Source organism: Enoplosus armatus, chromosome 20 (assembly GCF_043641665.1).
Source record: "Enoplosus armatus isolate fEnoArm2 chromosome 20, fEnoArm2.hap1, whole genome shotgun sequence".
In the NCBI taxonomy this organism is placed as follows: domain Eukaryota; kingdom Metazoa; phylum Chordata; class Actinopteri; order Centrarchiformes; family Enoplosidae; genus Enoplosus; species Enoplosus armatus.
In genome coordinates this window covers 3087290-3104334 of record NC_092199.1, presented here as the reverse complement: position 1 = coordinate 3104334, position 17045 = coordinate 3087290, and positions in this window count along the sequence as shown.

The window sequence follows — 17045 nt, the reverse complement described above, 5'->3', positions numbered from 1 at the left end:
CTCATTTTCAATGGGCTCTGCCCCTGGGCCTGCTCTCCACGCGAATCTACGCACTTGTGCTATGATTATGTTCATACACATAAACATGGAGGTTTATGTAAGCTACTTACAGACTGGATCACTAAATGAAGGAGAGCAGAGGCCCTGCTGGCTGATGGAATATTCATAGACAGCTTTTAAGGGTCACCAGGGGTAAAAGAAAAGGGAGACAGAGAGAACAAAGAGTGAATGATGCAGTTCTCCTGTTTTTATTGTAGATCAGAATTTTCCATTTAGGCCTGGCTCTTGAATAAGTCAAGATTGCAACGCTAGACTGTGTCAGATGTTATGTTTCATAAGTCATTGCAGCAGGTTTCTGTGTGTCTGCAAAACAATCATCGCTCTGGGAGAAAACAGGAGATAGTGACCATTTCCAAAAGATGCTAAACAGTCACGACTGGTGACTAAGTGTTAATCATTTTCAATACAGAAAGCACTGAAATCCAATTAACCATAATTTGTCCTCAAGCTCACCGGCATGAAAACAGAGATGAGAGGCTCTTTTTGAAGTATGGCTGATAAAAGTGCTCACAGAGTGTCAATCTGCTCTCATTTTTTAAACAAAAAAAAAACGGCAGCAAGTGACAGACAGGCAGCTCCCTGGAGCATGGAGGTAATGTCCATCCAGCACGAGCCAGATTTCACTCATCAGGTTTATGGCAAAACGCTGCGCGACTGCTTACACCTGAAGGAAGTTTCTGTGCCAAATCAAAGCTTCGATAATTTGAGGAAACACAATGCTGCCGAGGGATCCTCCTCCATTACCTTCAGGAGATAACAAGGTCGAAAACCCTGGAGGCGGGAGCACACACACACACACACACACACACACACACACACACCTCACACACCCCTCCTCTCCTCTTTGATGTTGCTGACATTCAGTGTGAATCCTGTAGCTTGAGTTTCCATTTTTAATTTTATTTTTTTGTGGAACTGAAATTTAAATGGGTCTTATTTTTGTAGTTTTGGTCATCATTTATAACATAGTTCTCACAAAGTTACAACTGCTGAGATCTGGGAACATCAATAAAAACACATGCAGTCAGACAATCAGCTGTTAACATCGTAACAAACGTGCAGTTTAACCAAACTTCAGAGAAAATGAAGGGGAACCGTGACATTATTACGTGACAAAATCGTGTGCAGCTTTCCTACAATTTGATCATAACTAATAGAAATGATGGCTAAAAAAAATAAGTTGTAATATACCAGAATTGTCCTTTAATGTGGTCCTTCAGGGTCTGTGTTGATTCACCTCAAACAGCCAGTGTTCAACTGTCAGGCATTAGCTGTAAGCTAGCTGGCAACAAACACACCGTTAGTGTGTGTGGACAGTGTGTCTGTGTGTGTCTGAGGTCCAGCCGAGTTCACCCATTCGTGACCTCAGCGTGGGACGAAACCAAAGTTTAAATCCAGTCTTTCCACAGACTGTTGCCAGCTTTTCAGCAACAGCACTACAAACATGGCCGCCGCTGTTCTCTTCTTCACTGTACGGGGGAAATAGTGGACTCAAACGTTGGTTTCACTCACTACCTTTCAAAATGCTAATTGCTGGATAAATAACGTTTGTATTTCCCGCCTAAGGTTTGCGCTGAGAAGTCAATGTGACGGAGTTGTGGAGTAACATACGGAGCGTCGAGCTTCAGAAACTCCACCTACGTCTTTCCATTGACTTTGTATGCAATCATGCGGCCTCTACATTCACTTCGCATCTGTCTAAACACAGTTAAAGAATATGTGGACAGATACAATGTTTTCTCTCCACATTTGTCTCTATTTTATCTTACTTTTTTTATTACTTTATTTTTTTTGTTTACATAACTGTGGTGTAATAGCTGTGGGCCAAGGCAGTGACCACTGCTTCTCTTTTCTCCTGCTTCTGAAAAAGCCATGGGCGGCCCACCTGCATCAAGGCTCTCCTTTCCATCAGAGTTTTGGCTTTAGATGAGTCACTTTGCCATATTCTTTCAGGGAAGAAAAAGCCTCACCTCTTTCCAAACTCTGCTTTGCTGCTCTCAGAAACAACACACTCACACCTCCCACTGCCCCGTCCCGGCTGTTTTCATTGTTCAAGATCAACCCCACTGACTGCACCAAACACCACCGAGTCTTTTCACAGCAGTGCAGCAGGATTGTGATGACGAAAATTTTTTTTTATGTGATATGGAGCCTTGAACAGTGTGTGACAACTGCATGATGACATAACAGGGTTGTAGTTGTGTTGCTTTTGTTGTGAGAGGACACCTGGTTGCTTAGGAGACCGAAGGAATGTGATGTAACTGCAGTGTAATGTGACCACTCACTCTCTCTGCCCACTCAAGGCACTGTGCCGACCGTGGAGGCATAATGTGGAGTAGTGTGTGTGTGTGTGTGTGTGTGTGTGAGACCAGAGCAGCTAAAAGTATCTGTGTGACAGTGGGGCTAAGCACCAACAGACAGTCATAGTAAAAAGAGAGTAAAATAGACACTAGAAAGGACCTTGTGTGTGAGATATCCTGGTTCGAGAAAGAGGTAGAAATGTCGTTTTGGGCCAGGAGTCTTCATGCCCACTGGGGATTCACATGATTCTTTTTGTGTCTCAGAAAAACCAGGTTACCCACTTGCTTGTCACTCGTTACTGGACTGCCTGAGCTCCCTCTGGTGCACCTAAAAATATCTACTCGCACTCTGAGAATGCCCCACCAGTGTTCTGTAAGAAAATGCCTCGTTGTTGACATCTCAGAAAATGTTATTGCTATTTCAATTCTGCTGCCGCCGTCACATTATTTCTCTGCTTTTATCAAATGAAATTACATACAGCGAAGAAGGAAAAACCGAGTCATGCACATTAACGAACAATGTCACGTCTCTCAGAACAAAGAAGCCTTCTTCTGTCTGCAATCAGACCTAACTAACCGACTGACTCAGAGGATACAAAGAATAATCTCATCTGTGAGATGATCTCCGTGTTGGCAGCAGGGCCTCGACACAGCGCAGAGATTTCCAGTAAATATGTAACTGAAATACAGCTAGCATCACAGAGAGTGTCGGCTACTGGGCAAGACTGAGAGGAAGCTCTGAGTGTCTGTTTGTGTCTTCGTGCTGCATCATTTTACTTTGCAGAGCACAGGAGAGGTAGACTTATGTAGGTCTTTCCTTCAGTGGCTTCGTAAAAGAGGACCAGGCGTTTTGTATTTACAACCTTACACAGAGGAAAACTGCTTGTTAGCTTGTTAGTTTCAGGAGGACAGAAATATCTGGTTTGCCTTTAACTGCAGCAGTGTTTAAGAGTGTGTGGAATACTTGACCACTAGTGGCGCCATAGAGCAATGTTTTGACGAGCAGCTCTGGCCCCTGGTCACGCTTCACATAAGGACACGTGTTTGCACATGAACATGTGGGTGACGTGATACACATTCCAGCTGACTGCAGAGGGCAGCAATGCAAACATGTAGTGCGTGCAAGCTAACGCAAATTCCCCTGCATCACGCTATTCCACTGATGGACAGATGGAAGAAACACTGTGCGAGCAAAAGAGAGAGGAAGGAGAGTGCTGGCTGATGTAAACATGGATGTAAACATCGCAGGTTTCAAATTATATAGACATTTTATGGGCAGTTTGAACAGTAAAAGCCGACCTGACTGGCAGCAAAACCCCTAAAGGTTTGTGCAGACAGTGAATAGACGTGAATTTGAGGTGAAGGTGCATCCACACGAGTTGGTTAAAAAAAAGTCCACTTAGAGACACTGGAGGAAACCAGCAGAAAGAACTGGAGTTACTGGTGAACTGACTGAAAATAAATTGTTGACCACCAAGTAAATACTTGTTTACCTGTTTGTTTGTACTGGTGCCGTCAATGTAGTGTAACATGCCAATATATTAATGGGTGCAGCTTGTGTTGTCATGGCTTGGGGGGTCACAACTCAACATTAAATATAAATACTAGCATTGTAGAAGCGAAAAACATTCAGAAATGAACATGCAAATGGAAATTCATTGTTATTTTAATTGCTAATTCAACATCTCAGTTGTAAATTAGCCACATTAGCTTACACCGGCACATTTACAGTGATGTTTATCAATGCTCATTGTCCCTGTAAAGAATAAATAAAATAAAATTCCTCCGCTAGCATTGTAGGTGTAAAAAGTGTTGCTTCTAAAAATACAGGTATGCCAGGTAGAACATTCAAGATGGACTAAATATCCACGATAACATCGTGAAAATGTCCTTCTTATCATCCACAAATTAAGGCAAATTTAGGCCTTAAAAACTCCAGACTAATGGACTTTTCTGTCTCGTTGAAACAGTATCACATCTATTCACGACGTGTACGAGCGCATTGTGTTTCCTGCAGGAAAGACTTGCTTAGTGTCGTTGCTTGCGTGGGCTGCTGTCCACGGCACTGAAAGCCAATAACCACGATGAACTGTACACGAAGGACGGCGACAATGAATTCATGGTTCCTTGTGCAAATCAATACCATGATATCGATAATTCAGGAGGATCTAGCTCCATAGTCTCCCCATCATTTTCCCCACACTGGGACAAAATGTCTCATACAACAATCCTCAAAAACAACGTTATCTCTCCACGTCTTCTGCCATCACCCCTGTGGATATTATAAGATACAGTACTGCAGGTTATAAATGAGCGAATATGAGCTGAAGACAAATAATAGCACACCACCTTGTCATCCTGCATGACAAAAGAAAACAGATCCCAGAGTTCACAATGTTAAAATCTGTTCCTGCTCTCATGTATCACCTTCTTTTATTGTGTGGTTGATGTTACAGTCAAAGACCTTTTTTCAACGCCTCCCTGTGCATCTTTTATTTCATGCCAGACAATAAAAAATGGAGAGGTGTTTCATGTTTTCAGAGGCTTACTATATACAGACAAAGAACAACCAGGGAGCCTTTCCTCTGTGTGTGTGTGTGTGGATGAGTGGCGTTTCTTCAGTTAATGATGAGCATGCTCTTCAGCGTAGGTCTACATGTGTGCAGAGACACGTGAAGTGGAACATATGGGTTCAATGCCCTAACTAGTCTGTTGTGTCTGTGTAATAATTGGCTGTCGGACGCAGACTATCTACAGAACGCAAAGCCCGGCCTGCAAACCTCCTTCATCCCTCCTTCATCCCTCCTCTCCCTCTTCTATCTTTGTTCGTCCTGTCAGCTGTGCTGTAATCTACTGTAGTTGTTTGCTTTATCCTCCATAAGTGTTGCATGTCCCAAACCCCCACAAGTCACTTGGTTACAGTAAAATTAGCTTTGTCTTCTGTCAGTCTTCTGTCTCCCTTTCTCTCTCTCTCTCTGCTGGCAGCTGCATAAGACTGTTTTTAGCAAACAGAAAGTGTGTGTGGACTGCTGGTGCATGTGTGTGTGTGTGTGTGTTAGAGAGAGGCCCCATTAAACATTCATTCATTTTCATTCATCTGGGGTTTGATTTATGTACGGATGTTACGGTACGAACGCGTGCTGACCAACAGCTCTAACAATCAGTCATTTTTCATTTTGGTTAGCTTCGTATGTGTACTGCCGCTGTACTCTGTGAGGTGAGTTCACGCCTCGTTTCACGCTAGAAACAGCAGAGCTGGGTGTGGCAGAGGTGGGACGCAGTCACAAGTAAAAGTCTTTAGGCTATGAAGTCCCAAGTCAAGTCCTAAACTTTGTGTTTCAAGCCTTAAACAAATCATTGTTTGACAGTTTTAATCAGAAAAAAACAAGTTCCAATATATATATATATTATTCCTGTAACACAATTACAGTAAATTTTTGAGCCAAATGTTTTGCATGTTGCCGTCTGTTTTTAATTATGTTTTTTTTTTTTAAATTGTTGTCATCTGTCTGTTGGTCTGCGCTGCCAAACGCATCTTAACTTTCATGCTCATTCAATGTAAGAGGCTGCCGTTGGATTGAGTCAAAGGATATCTGTTGTCAGGATATCAGACAACTGAACTTGTGGATGATGTCGAGTAATTCTAACGTCAAGACACGTTGGTGTTGAAGTCAAAGCTGAGTTTGACATTTTTATGATTTAGACAACTTAACTTTAGACAATTTTATTTATCCAAAGCTCTTGTGCAGTCGCTTGTGTTTGGACATCACTTAACATTTGAGAGCTTCTTTTGTTAAATGAAAAGTATTATTATGTGTGCGTGTTCTTAAGTTTCTGCCTGTGTGTCTCAGCAGCTCTCAGACTCACCACTGTGCCATGTGACATTCAGATTTACTCCAGTCTCTTTCCCAGGATGGGACTCCTCTTCCCTCTTCCCCTCAGACTTCAGTACAGTTGCTGGAGTACATTTCCTCTGCCCCTTACTCCTTCCTCCTTCCTCCACCCGCTCACTGTCTATTGATTACCAACACACACACACACACACTCATTCCTCAACACTCCAGTCTCTGTGAGAAGATGAGCATCACAGGGCAGCAGAGGGGGGAGAGTTGGAGGGTTTAATGTGTGTGTGTGGGGTTAAGCGGTAGCGTCCTTTGCCAAGGACAGCGACCTTCATTAAAATAATGTACTAACACCATGACAACGAGTTCACACACACACTCAGACACCTGGATGAGCAGAGGTATATCCACATATATATATGTACATGTAAGGATGATGTCACACATGCACTCACATCATGAGCACACGCTGTGCTCCCACAATGCACTGCTCATGTTTATCATATATTCTTTCTGATCCAAGGCAGCGCTCTCTTTTCCCTCACACATCATCTCGTCTCTGGACTCGTCCAACAAGCAGCAGCAGCAGCAGCAGCAGCATGCACTATTAATTAATCAGCGGCCACAGATTGTCATATCAGCGCTGGGAACCAATTAAACACTTGGTTATATTTTCTCTCATAAGCAGGTTCTCATAGATCTTTATTTCTTGAAATAATAGAGGCCAGAGTTGGAATTAATCTCAGCTTCTACAGTATGCAAAAGTTTGGGTAATCTTTATTGGATATGATTGGATTTGAATTTGTTATATAATTTAGATATGGAATAAAGTTGTTTTTTTTTTCTCTTGCATAAGCCCTTGCCTGAATAAAACCTTGTTATGTTGCGCTTTGCATTTCATGATGCATCTGTGTGGGTATGTGTGTTACGTATGCTTGTGTTTTGTGCATCTGGTGTCTCAAGACATTTCCAATTGAGAGCAATTAGTTTGCTTTGAATGGGAATGAAATTCAAATCTTAAAATAAATAAATACACTATCAAACACATTAATTATGTAACAGCTACAGCTTCAGCTCCGTATGCATTATTTTTCATTTCATGCATCGTTAGTATGCCATCATTTTTCATTTTAGTCGTTTTTAGCTATTTGTGTGTGCGAGAGTGTGTGTGTGTGTGTGTGTGTCAGTCTGTCTTTTTGTCAGTGCATGACAGCAGAACAGACACATTGGAGGAGGATGTGATGTTCTGTGAAGCACACAAGCCTTTAGATGCAGGGGGAACGAGACATGAGTGAGAGCCAAGTACGAGTCAGGGCCACTGGCGCTGGAATGATTCGAGCTGCTCCTGCTGTCAAGGTCTCTGGCTGGCATTAATGTATGAATCTACCGCGAGGCGGAAGCTCACTGCGGTGTGTGTGTATATGTGTGTGTGATGGGATCTGACTGATACCGCTTTCCACGTCGAGGCTGTGAAGTCAGAGCATGCTGTACCGTTTTGCATTACAACGTCTTCCTCCCCACCTGATTCTCCCTCGCAGCAGGTCAGTCGACAACTGCGGCATCACTAAACCACTAAACCGGAGCCGCACCGCGCTGTGTATAATAATCACAAACCATTAATGAATAAACCATAAGACTCATCACATCCCACAGAGGATCGCCTCCCAGTGAGGAGGCTACACATGACGTCAGCTCTAAATTAGGGCTGCAGTATTTACATTATCGATGTGTTTTAATCATCAGTATTTGCTTGACACATGATTTAAAGTAAGAAAAAAAAAACACATTCATCCTCTTACAAATAAAAAGTTGAAGCAATAAAAACACACCCTCCAATCAATACACCTGGTCAAGCTTATGGTGGAGCTGACACTCACTCAATGACTCCTTACTGTTATATTAGCACATGTTTTAGCATTTACCCGTAATGTAAAGGTTACACAGTCTCGCATTCAACGATTAATCAGATATTAAAGCTGTTGTCAATCAAAAAGGCCAATTAATCCACTAATCATTTCTACACTACACTAAATGACAATCTTGTCAAATTTTTACAGATTTAAAAAAATTCACAATAAATTCAAATGTTTACTACTAACAGTTATAGATATAATAATCAATCAATTACATTATTATATAAACATTTTTTTATTTAGAAATTCAACGTTAACGCTCCGTGAATTGATTTTCGTGGCCACTTGGTGGCAGCAGAACGAGCTGTCATATTATCACCATATAAAGCTGTTAACGGTGAATGTTTTACCAAACAGTTGCTTATTAACACATCCAGCAGCAACACGAGTGTTCATTTGGAGTGTTGTTTCTGGCCACCTGATGGATCCTATGTCCAATATTCACTCTCTTTTAGCTTTGTTTTGGTTGCTGCCAACTCCTGAAAGTTGCTCAGCGTCTCTTCTCACCACACCGTGCATCTCGTCTGTCCTGAGCAGCCATCTTTCACTCCATCCTGCTGGCGTGCCAGCCGACTGTGCGCCGACAGAAAGCATAACACTCCCCTTTTTTTTAATGTGCTTTGCAACAGCTGAGACCAAAATTACTGGCTTTGTTTCGCAGGGAAACACACAAGTGCTCACGAGTCATCCAACTCACTCGCCCTGTCAGCGTCTGTATAGCATGTTCACCACGTGATCGTGACTGCATGTGGCCGCGGTTAATCAGGGAGGCTAAGCGAAGTTGGTAAAAGGAGGGTGGGCTCACAAAAAAGTAATTCTTATCTTGTCCTCTCCGTCTTTTTCTCCCTGGTCTTTGCCCCTGGTCTGCAGCTTAGCTCGACTTTGACTCCGATTTCAGAGCGAGGGGAATCCAAGTATCGGATTGGTTGTAGTAATAATGAGGAGATTAATGTCCTTTGTGGGCAAAATTCTCATTCAAAGTCAAGATAGAGGTTTTTTTTTCCTCCACTCAGGGGGGCTGTGATGAACTTTGCCGCTGAATACCAAGATGGATGAATGACAGAGAGAAGAGAGGAAGGGAAGAGGGGGTGGTTGTGGGGGAGGGGGGGGGGGGGGGGATGGATGGTTGGCTACAGCTCCGGTAGAAAGAAAGATGAGGGGAGGTACGCAGAAAGAGAGAGAAGAGCGATGGAGCAGACAGAAAACAGAAAGGGGAGAGAAAAAAAAATACAGCAACACAGCTCATTGTCTCCATCCTGCCCCTGCCATCAATCTCCCGAATGGCAGCTGCCTTACACACACACACACACACACACACACACACACACACACACACACACACACACACACACACACACACACACACACACACACACACACACACACACACACACACACACACACACACTCTGCCCGCCTGCCTACGCGGCTGATTCCCCTAGTGATGAATCATGGCACAGCACGGCATTTGTTAGAGGTGGTGTTTTTCTCCTGCACTGACAGGCTGTGTAAGTGCTTTATATTTTGTGTGTGTGTGTGTGTGTGTGTGTGTGTGTGTGTGTGTGTGTGTGTGTGTGTATTGTGGATATGGACAGTAGTGGCACGTGGCGTGGGGCTGGTGCTGAGCCGTGTGTGTGTGTACAGTATACATGTGTTTTAAGTACATAATGTCTTCTAGGTGTGAACTCCACACAGCAGCAACACAGAACTGTGGTTCAGTCTGTAAGTTAGAAACAGTCCTCAGCTTGAAAACAACCCAACAAGGATTTTTGTGTATTTATTGGACGCATTTTATTAGTTTATTTGCTTTAATTAAACATTACTCAGTGTAATTTGTTACATGATTTCATTCATTTTCTTTTAATGTAGTTAGTTTGTTTTGTCAGGGAACCCTTTTACATTTCAGCAGCTGTTGGTGCCATAAAAAAACATTCATGTGGTTAAAAAGGTGAAAGGAAACCAGCAGCACTCTGAACCTGAAGTGGAATTAAAAAGGTCGTCTAAAGCAGCAGTATGCATGTCATGCACGTGCAGGATTGAGGGGCACGAATCATGTCCTCTTTTATTTGTGAGAATTGGGGGATTTTAGTAATTTGGGGGGAACATTTGACAGGCTGAAGCTATGAAACAGTGTTGTCCCCCGTTTTGCTTGTGTGCGTCCCATTCATGCACGCAAGGACACACATGCGAGCGCACTAGGCGATGTGATAAATGCAGCAATGAGACGACTGCTAGCAGGTAAACATGGACGAAAACAATGCAGGTTTCAAAATGGTCAAAGAAATCGGCTATGCAAAAAGTAAGAGAAGTTTAAATCAGGAAAGATCTCATAAATACGTAAGCAGCCCCTCTTTGAAACAGGCCTCGTAATTAATGTGTAATAACTGTCAGAACGTGCCCTCAATACCTCCCAGGTTCGTTGATGAGAAAGCGGCAGTAGTGAATAATAAAAAGCACTGGAGGTGGTTACTCTGTATACGTGACACATGCAGGCACCTGATTCAAACAGTATCTGCTAATATCTCTCGGCGTTAGTTTGAACCAGCCTGGAGAACCAGATGGTTCGGGTTTAGAGTTAAAGTCATGAGGCTAGTTACCAGAAGAGGATATGGCTCCATCCACTGTCCTATAAGGCGCCTGCCTCCCCTCTGGTACTTCAAGGAGGTTGAAACAAATGCTGTTTACCATTTGACCCACGTCTGACAGCTATCAGAGGTGTTTACCCACAACGCTATCCCGAGGAGACTCCACTGTCCATCATCAGCAATGATGGACAGTGGAGTCTGGTTATACTGCAGCATACTGTATGAGTTTCTGCTTGTTTAGCCTCGATGAATCTGGTCTCATGACTAGTTCAGTTAGAAGATGACGGCCTAAACGACAGCCATAATGAACACTGTGGCTTCTGTGTGGCACCTCTTCTCTTTTTACCTGACTGTTAGTCTTATATTTTATAAAAGTGAATTAATTTTTAGGATGTTAGCGGAGGTTGGATTTGGTTTTAAGCCAGGTGGCCCACCTCCGCTATGAACCACTGAAGGAAGCCTTTCATAACCAGAATACTATGTGTGCATCACTGCAACAACCAGATTACAACTGTGTGAATGCAGTATGCAGTATGTTTGCTGTCCAGCTGTTTGATATCTATTTTCATACCCAAAGCTGGGGAGCGGGAAATTGTCTTGACACCGATGCTCTTTTTTTCTTTGTCAATTTAAAATCTGTTCAGAGCTGATGGGGATGATTCCTTTGAAAAGTAACAGCTGTAAATCTTAACAATAATATATAATAACTATAATTTATAACTTAGTTTTATACTGCTGCTGCGACGTCATTGTCCTGACACACGTAAAAACACACACACACACACTCTTTGCACGGACTGGTTTCCACTCTCAGCCATGATGTGCTCACATGTCTGCATCAACACACACACAGACACACAATCAAACCCCACCTGCCGGCATGTTAATTGGTTCTCACTGTGTGTTGTGCCGTCCAGCTCTGGCCTTGCTCAATATGAAAGGAGCCCTCAGCAGAGGAAGCAGGTGCAGCGGAGCGAAGCTAGGCATTATGGGAGCATTTGGTGGATGAGCGCGGGGCAGAAAAGGCACACCGCCTCTCGGCCCTGGACTCTCCACTCACAGACATACTGTCTGAGTCAGAGGTGCCAAACGTCCAGCCTGTAGGGATCACAGGGCGGCATTGAGAGGAGCTGGACTGTTTAACGCTGCCAGACAGAGAGGAGGGAGGAAGGAGGGGACAGAGAGAGGACGGGATGAAAGGACGGAGAAGGTATGACTGGGGTACAGGCGGGCCGATGTTCAGAGAGACGGTGGGTGAAAGACAGACACTGTGGGGGGAGGAAGACGGGGAGATGGAGAGGAAAGTGGTTGCATCTCCCTCATGCAAGATCCAACATTAAAATCACACACCGCAGGGACTCACTCCCCCAGTTTCCTCTTTGATCCTGGTTCTGTTATCACTGGAAAAACCCAGCCTTGACCCAGCTGGCGTGATTTCTCCTGCTCTCATATATTTATGCTCTGGGACACAACAGAGACACAGAAATACACAGACAGAATATGTACATACACAGGCTTATGATTATATACTGGGCTTTTATTTTCTTTAGCGTTACCAAAGAAAGGCGCCTGAACCAGAACATCAATATTCACATCTGTAAGAAGAGATTTGCTCCATTATCGTCGACCGCAATCCACGATTAGCTAACTGGCAGACACTCATCTACAGTCATCTGTTGCGTCAATCCTCAAAGGATCCCAAAAACTGTGATTTGCAGTATTTTCAGAAAGCACCGGCTCTGGGATTTGATTGGGTTACGAATGTTTGTAAATGGATGAGGCTTGTTCTTTTTTAACTCACCGTGGGAAAAACCCCGCTGAGACTTTGGATCACTCCAGCTGTTGTACGTCGTGTCGAATCGAGGATACGTCAAGTGTTTGCACTATTTATGTTTTCTCTTTTGAAGTTAAACATACAGTGTAATAATATTTCACAACCTCACAGTTCTGTCGTGGTGCTAAATGTGTGGAGAACTGAACATACTGTAAGGTAAACAAGGAAGGATGGAAAAATAATAATGAATATTCTGTAGTCGGTTTGTGGGTGTTAGAGCCGTTTATACAATAGAGGAATATTTATAAATCATTAATATTTTGTGTTTTATGTCATTTAGGACAACCAGGTCTGTAGTTTCTCTGTAGAACACTTAATAAGGTCCAATAATAGCCCCAGTCAGCTCCTTCTTCTAATTGGCTAATATGTGGTTAACAGCTGAAATGAAGAACATGGACCGAGTTTAAACTATTCAAGCTATTACAAGGTTCAAGGTCCAGCGTTGTTGTCTTTATATGATACAGGATTACACAATGAAATGCAGTTGTAGCCCCCTCCACACTACACATACACAGGAAACGTATAAACAAATATTCAAATATTTAAATTAGAAGAGAATAAATAAAAAAAAAAAAAAAGTACATAAAAGTAGCACTAAGGAAAGAATAAAAAGGAAAGCTAAATTATATTCGCAAGGAAGATATACAGTTACTTATATACACACATATATATTGTATATGTGCTTCTATACACAGAGAAGATGTACAGGATGTGCAATATCAGTGTAATCTGAGTATTTTCAAGAAATAGACAGAGCCACGTCAGGGACGCCTTTGTGAGACAAAACTCCATATTTTCTATTAAAAGGGAGTCAAACGAAAACACAAGAGATGCAGATGAATTAAAAAGTACAAGGACCCACAGCTATGAATCAAATCCTGCCGTGCTCAAGTAGATTAAAGCCCCTCGAAGACACGGCGTCTGTATCATTGCTAGCTTCATCTATCTGTTAAAGTAATGGCTGTTTGGTATTCAAACACAGGCCTGCTTTATTGAAATGCTTTTTTAATGGCTCCATTTAAACATTGCTGCCGTGCTCACACGATACTCAGTGCACGGTGTGTGAGAGGGAACTGTGCTGGAAAATAATGAGAAAAATGTAAATGTATGAAAAATGTAGAATTCTGCTGCCAACTAGCCAACAGAGTCCGAGTGAGACTGTAGGGCTAAATGCTAACGTCAGCATGCTAACATGCTCACAAACGAGTGTTTAACAGAGTCACCGTCTTAGTTTGACGCGTTAACATGATAATATTTGCAGATTTGCGCACAGAGCAGTTGGCTGAAGGGAAAGTCATTAGTTTTGTATTAAAGTGTTAAGCCATAAACCAAATTACAGGATGAATTGAAATATTAATCTGATGATGTCGCTAGATGACAATTAAAAGGACTTCAAAAGTGACTTCTGCAGCATATTCATACTGTAAGCACTCGGTATTAATGAAAGCTGAACATGTAGGGAGACTGACGTCCATTGTTGTTTCCTTCTTTTCCCAAATAACACATTTTAACAGACCTACAGCTGAGGAGGGAAAAACACGATATCCTCTCAGAGTCACCCACTCTGTTCATGGCTCTAGACTTTCCAGGTGATGACGGCAGCAGCGCTCGGCCCTTTCATTACCGTGTACTGTGACATGGAGGGAAGGGGGGTGGTGGTGGTGCTTTAATCCCTGGAGAGAAAGTCAGGAAAGGGGGACAAGGGAGAAGAGACAGAGGAAGAGAATTGGAAAGGCAGTCTCGGAGGAACAGCCTGTGCCATGTGGGCTGCAGGTAATGTATGACTTCTTGTGGTAATCGCTGTAATGAAGCAGGGGGCTGGTTGGGAGCGAGCCGTACGCGTTCACTTCTGCAGTCCAGTGGGGCCCAGAGAGCCTCTGCAAATGAGCCCAGAGATCCAGGAGATTGGGAAGGAGGGAAGGGTGGGGGGGGGGGGTGGGGGGGCTCTCTGCTCCTCTATTTCGGGTAGAGGAGCAGAGAGCAAGAGAGGGATAGGGGAAGGGACGCTTAGGAGGAGGCTGTGTAAATGTGTGTGTGATGAAACAAAACAAAATGGATGTTCCTGTGTCTCTGTCCTTTCTTTTATCCAGTCTGCTCCGTCGTTCCTGGATCATACGAGCTGGTCCACAGTAGAGATGTAGATATATATATATATATATATATATATATATATTACCAGTATACATCTTGCTCCATGTAGAAACATGGCCTGTGAATAGACACTCCAAACACTACTGAATCATAATATCCACTTGGCAATTTTATTTGATTTTGGGCGTTTGGATAATTATGTCCTCGAGCCTGAATGTAGGCGGGTGATGTACGCTGCTTCCATAGGAGTTTTATGGAAATGTGGTCACTACATACAACAAGGTGAAAGCTCAGCCCTTTAATATACATTGCCTCATGTAGTTTACATCCAGATAGAAACATAACACTCTCATATTTATCACCTTTTAAGTTTGGCGATCTTGTCAGCAGACGGTTGCTTATGTACATATCCAACAGTTACGGAGCAACGTTATCCTTCATTTGGTGTCTTGTTTGTGTCCAAGCAGCTTGTGTACAGTGTGTTCATAGCGTTTTTGCGGTGAGACTGAACCAAAACAGTAAAGTTGTGGGCCGGACAGATAAACAATGAGCTGAAACTCACTATGAAGCTCTGTAAAGCAGAAGTGAGCTGCAGATTTATGTAATAATTCTCTGTAGGTTCATCACTGCGATCGACCCCTATCATAATGTCACATTATTATTAATTGAAAATATAAATTATAGCCGCTTTAAGTCTCGCCTCATCATACATTTCCATACTTTCAGTAGCGCCTCTTTCTGTTGTTTTTATAACTTAATCTGAACAGTTTAAAATCTCCTTTGCTCATGTATGATACTAGAGTACAGATATGATATTAGAGTGTCAGCGTGTTTGTACACTTCTGCATATCTTCCCAGTGTAAACACCAGTCTTCGGGCAGCTGGTAGGTGACTGGTCCGTCTGTGCATTCGTCGACTGTTTGATCAAACAGGCGTTTTTGTCCACACGTGCATTTTCCTCTCTGTGCTAATGTTCCTCTGTGTATTGTTTTTTTTGGCAGCGTGTGCACAGACGTGTTTATGTGTGCATGTGGGAGTGCTTTTGGATCATCCTGTTAGACCAGCGAGGAAAAGAGTCATAGATTGGCTGAGGCTTTATCCCCCTCTCTCTTGAAACACAAGGAAAATAGCACCGTGGAGGAAGGGAGCAGATGAAAATAGCTCAGTAGGCAATCGCTGACTCACAAGGCAATGCTGGGAGTCAGGAAGACATCCATTCCAGTATACATCAAATCAACTAGCTGTTGTGTAACTCCCTCAGCACCCCTAAATCAAACTGTTCTTGGTGTGCTTAGCTACGACCAGTATGACTTCTGTGCACATGTCCCCTCTGTGGCTGCATAGAAAGAGGGCGGTGGGATCACAGGTGCCATTTATCACCCTCGACAGCGTTGCCCGGAGTCTTTTGGGCGGGGGGAGGCAGGACAAGGCCGGCCGGCTGCGATGTAGCATGGTCAGCTAACTACCCGGCTCATTCATCATGCCACTCAAGGAGCGTAGGCTGTCAAAGCTCATGTTTTTTTAAGTACTGTGAAATGGAACAAGAGCACGAGCCAGACTCATATGTAAATCAGAGTCTGATTAACATATCAGCTACCGTACATGCACTGGTTACTCATGTACCTGCAGGGCCAAAAATTATATTTAGTTATTGCAAAGGAGAGACGCAAAAGGATGATGACGGCATTGAACGTCTTAAGGCTAATGGGGATAACGGCTAGAGAAGAGGAACATGTTTGTCTTGGTTGAGGTTCATGTGTTCACATCATATCCTGGTTTCAGAAACCTGGCTGTGTCAAGTAAAAACCATATTCGGATTTCTGATCACTGCTTCCTCAACTCAAGTTATGAAGTCAGTAACACAAAGAAATGATGATGATAGCTGATGCAAATCTGATTCTACTGACTCTGGTAATCCAGGGGATAAACTGTATTGTTGCCGTTGTCTTCCATCGAATTATCAGAGTGTCCAGGCAGCCAGAAACCAAACCAAAGGTGTTTTTCAGACTGTTCAACTCACATTATTCATGTAAATTTGACCACCAGACCAGTGGTTCCCAAAGGGGGTGGTGCAGCACCTGGGGGGCCTGAAGGACGGGCCCAGGAAAGATTCATTTTTCATTTTACATTTTATGCTTCACAACATCCAAAAATTTACTTTAAAGCAGTTTTAATCAATCATTTTATAATCACGACAATGACAATATGGAAACAATGTGAAAGGCGTCGCCCGTAGTGATGAACCTGCAGAGAACCTGAACCTGAACCTGCGGCTCTTCTCGTCTTTTACTGAACTTTACAGTGAGTTTCGGGTCGTTGTTTAGCTTTTACTTTAACTTTTCAGTGGAAAAAGCTCTAAAAAAAAACTTTTTTAAAAAAGTTTTCGGCACACAAATAGCGATGGTCAGATGGAAGTGATG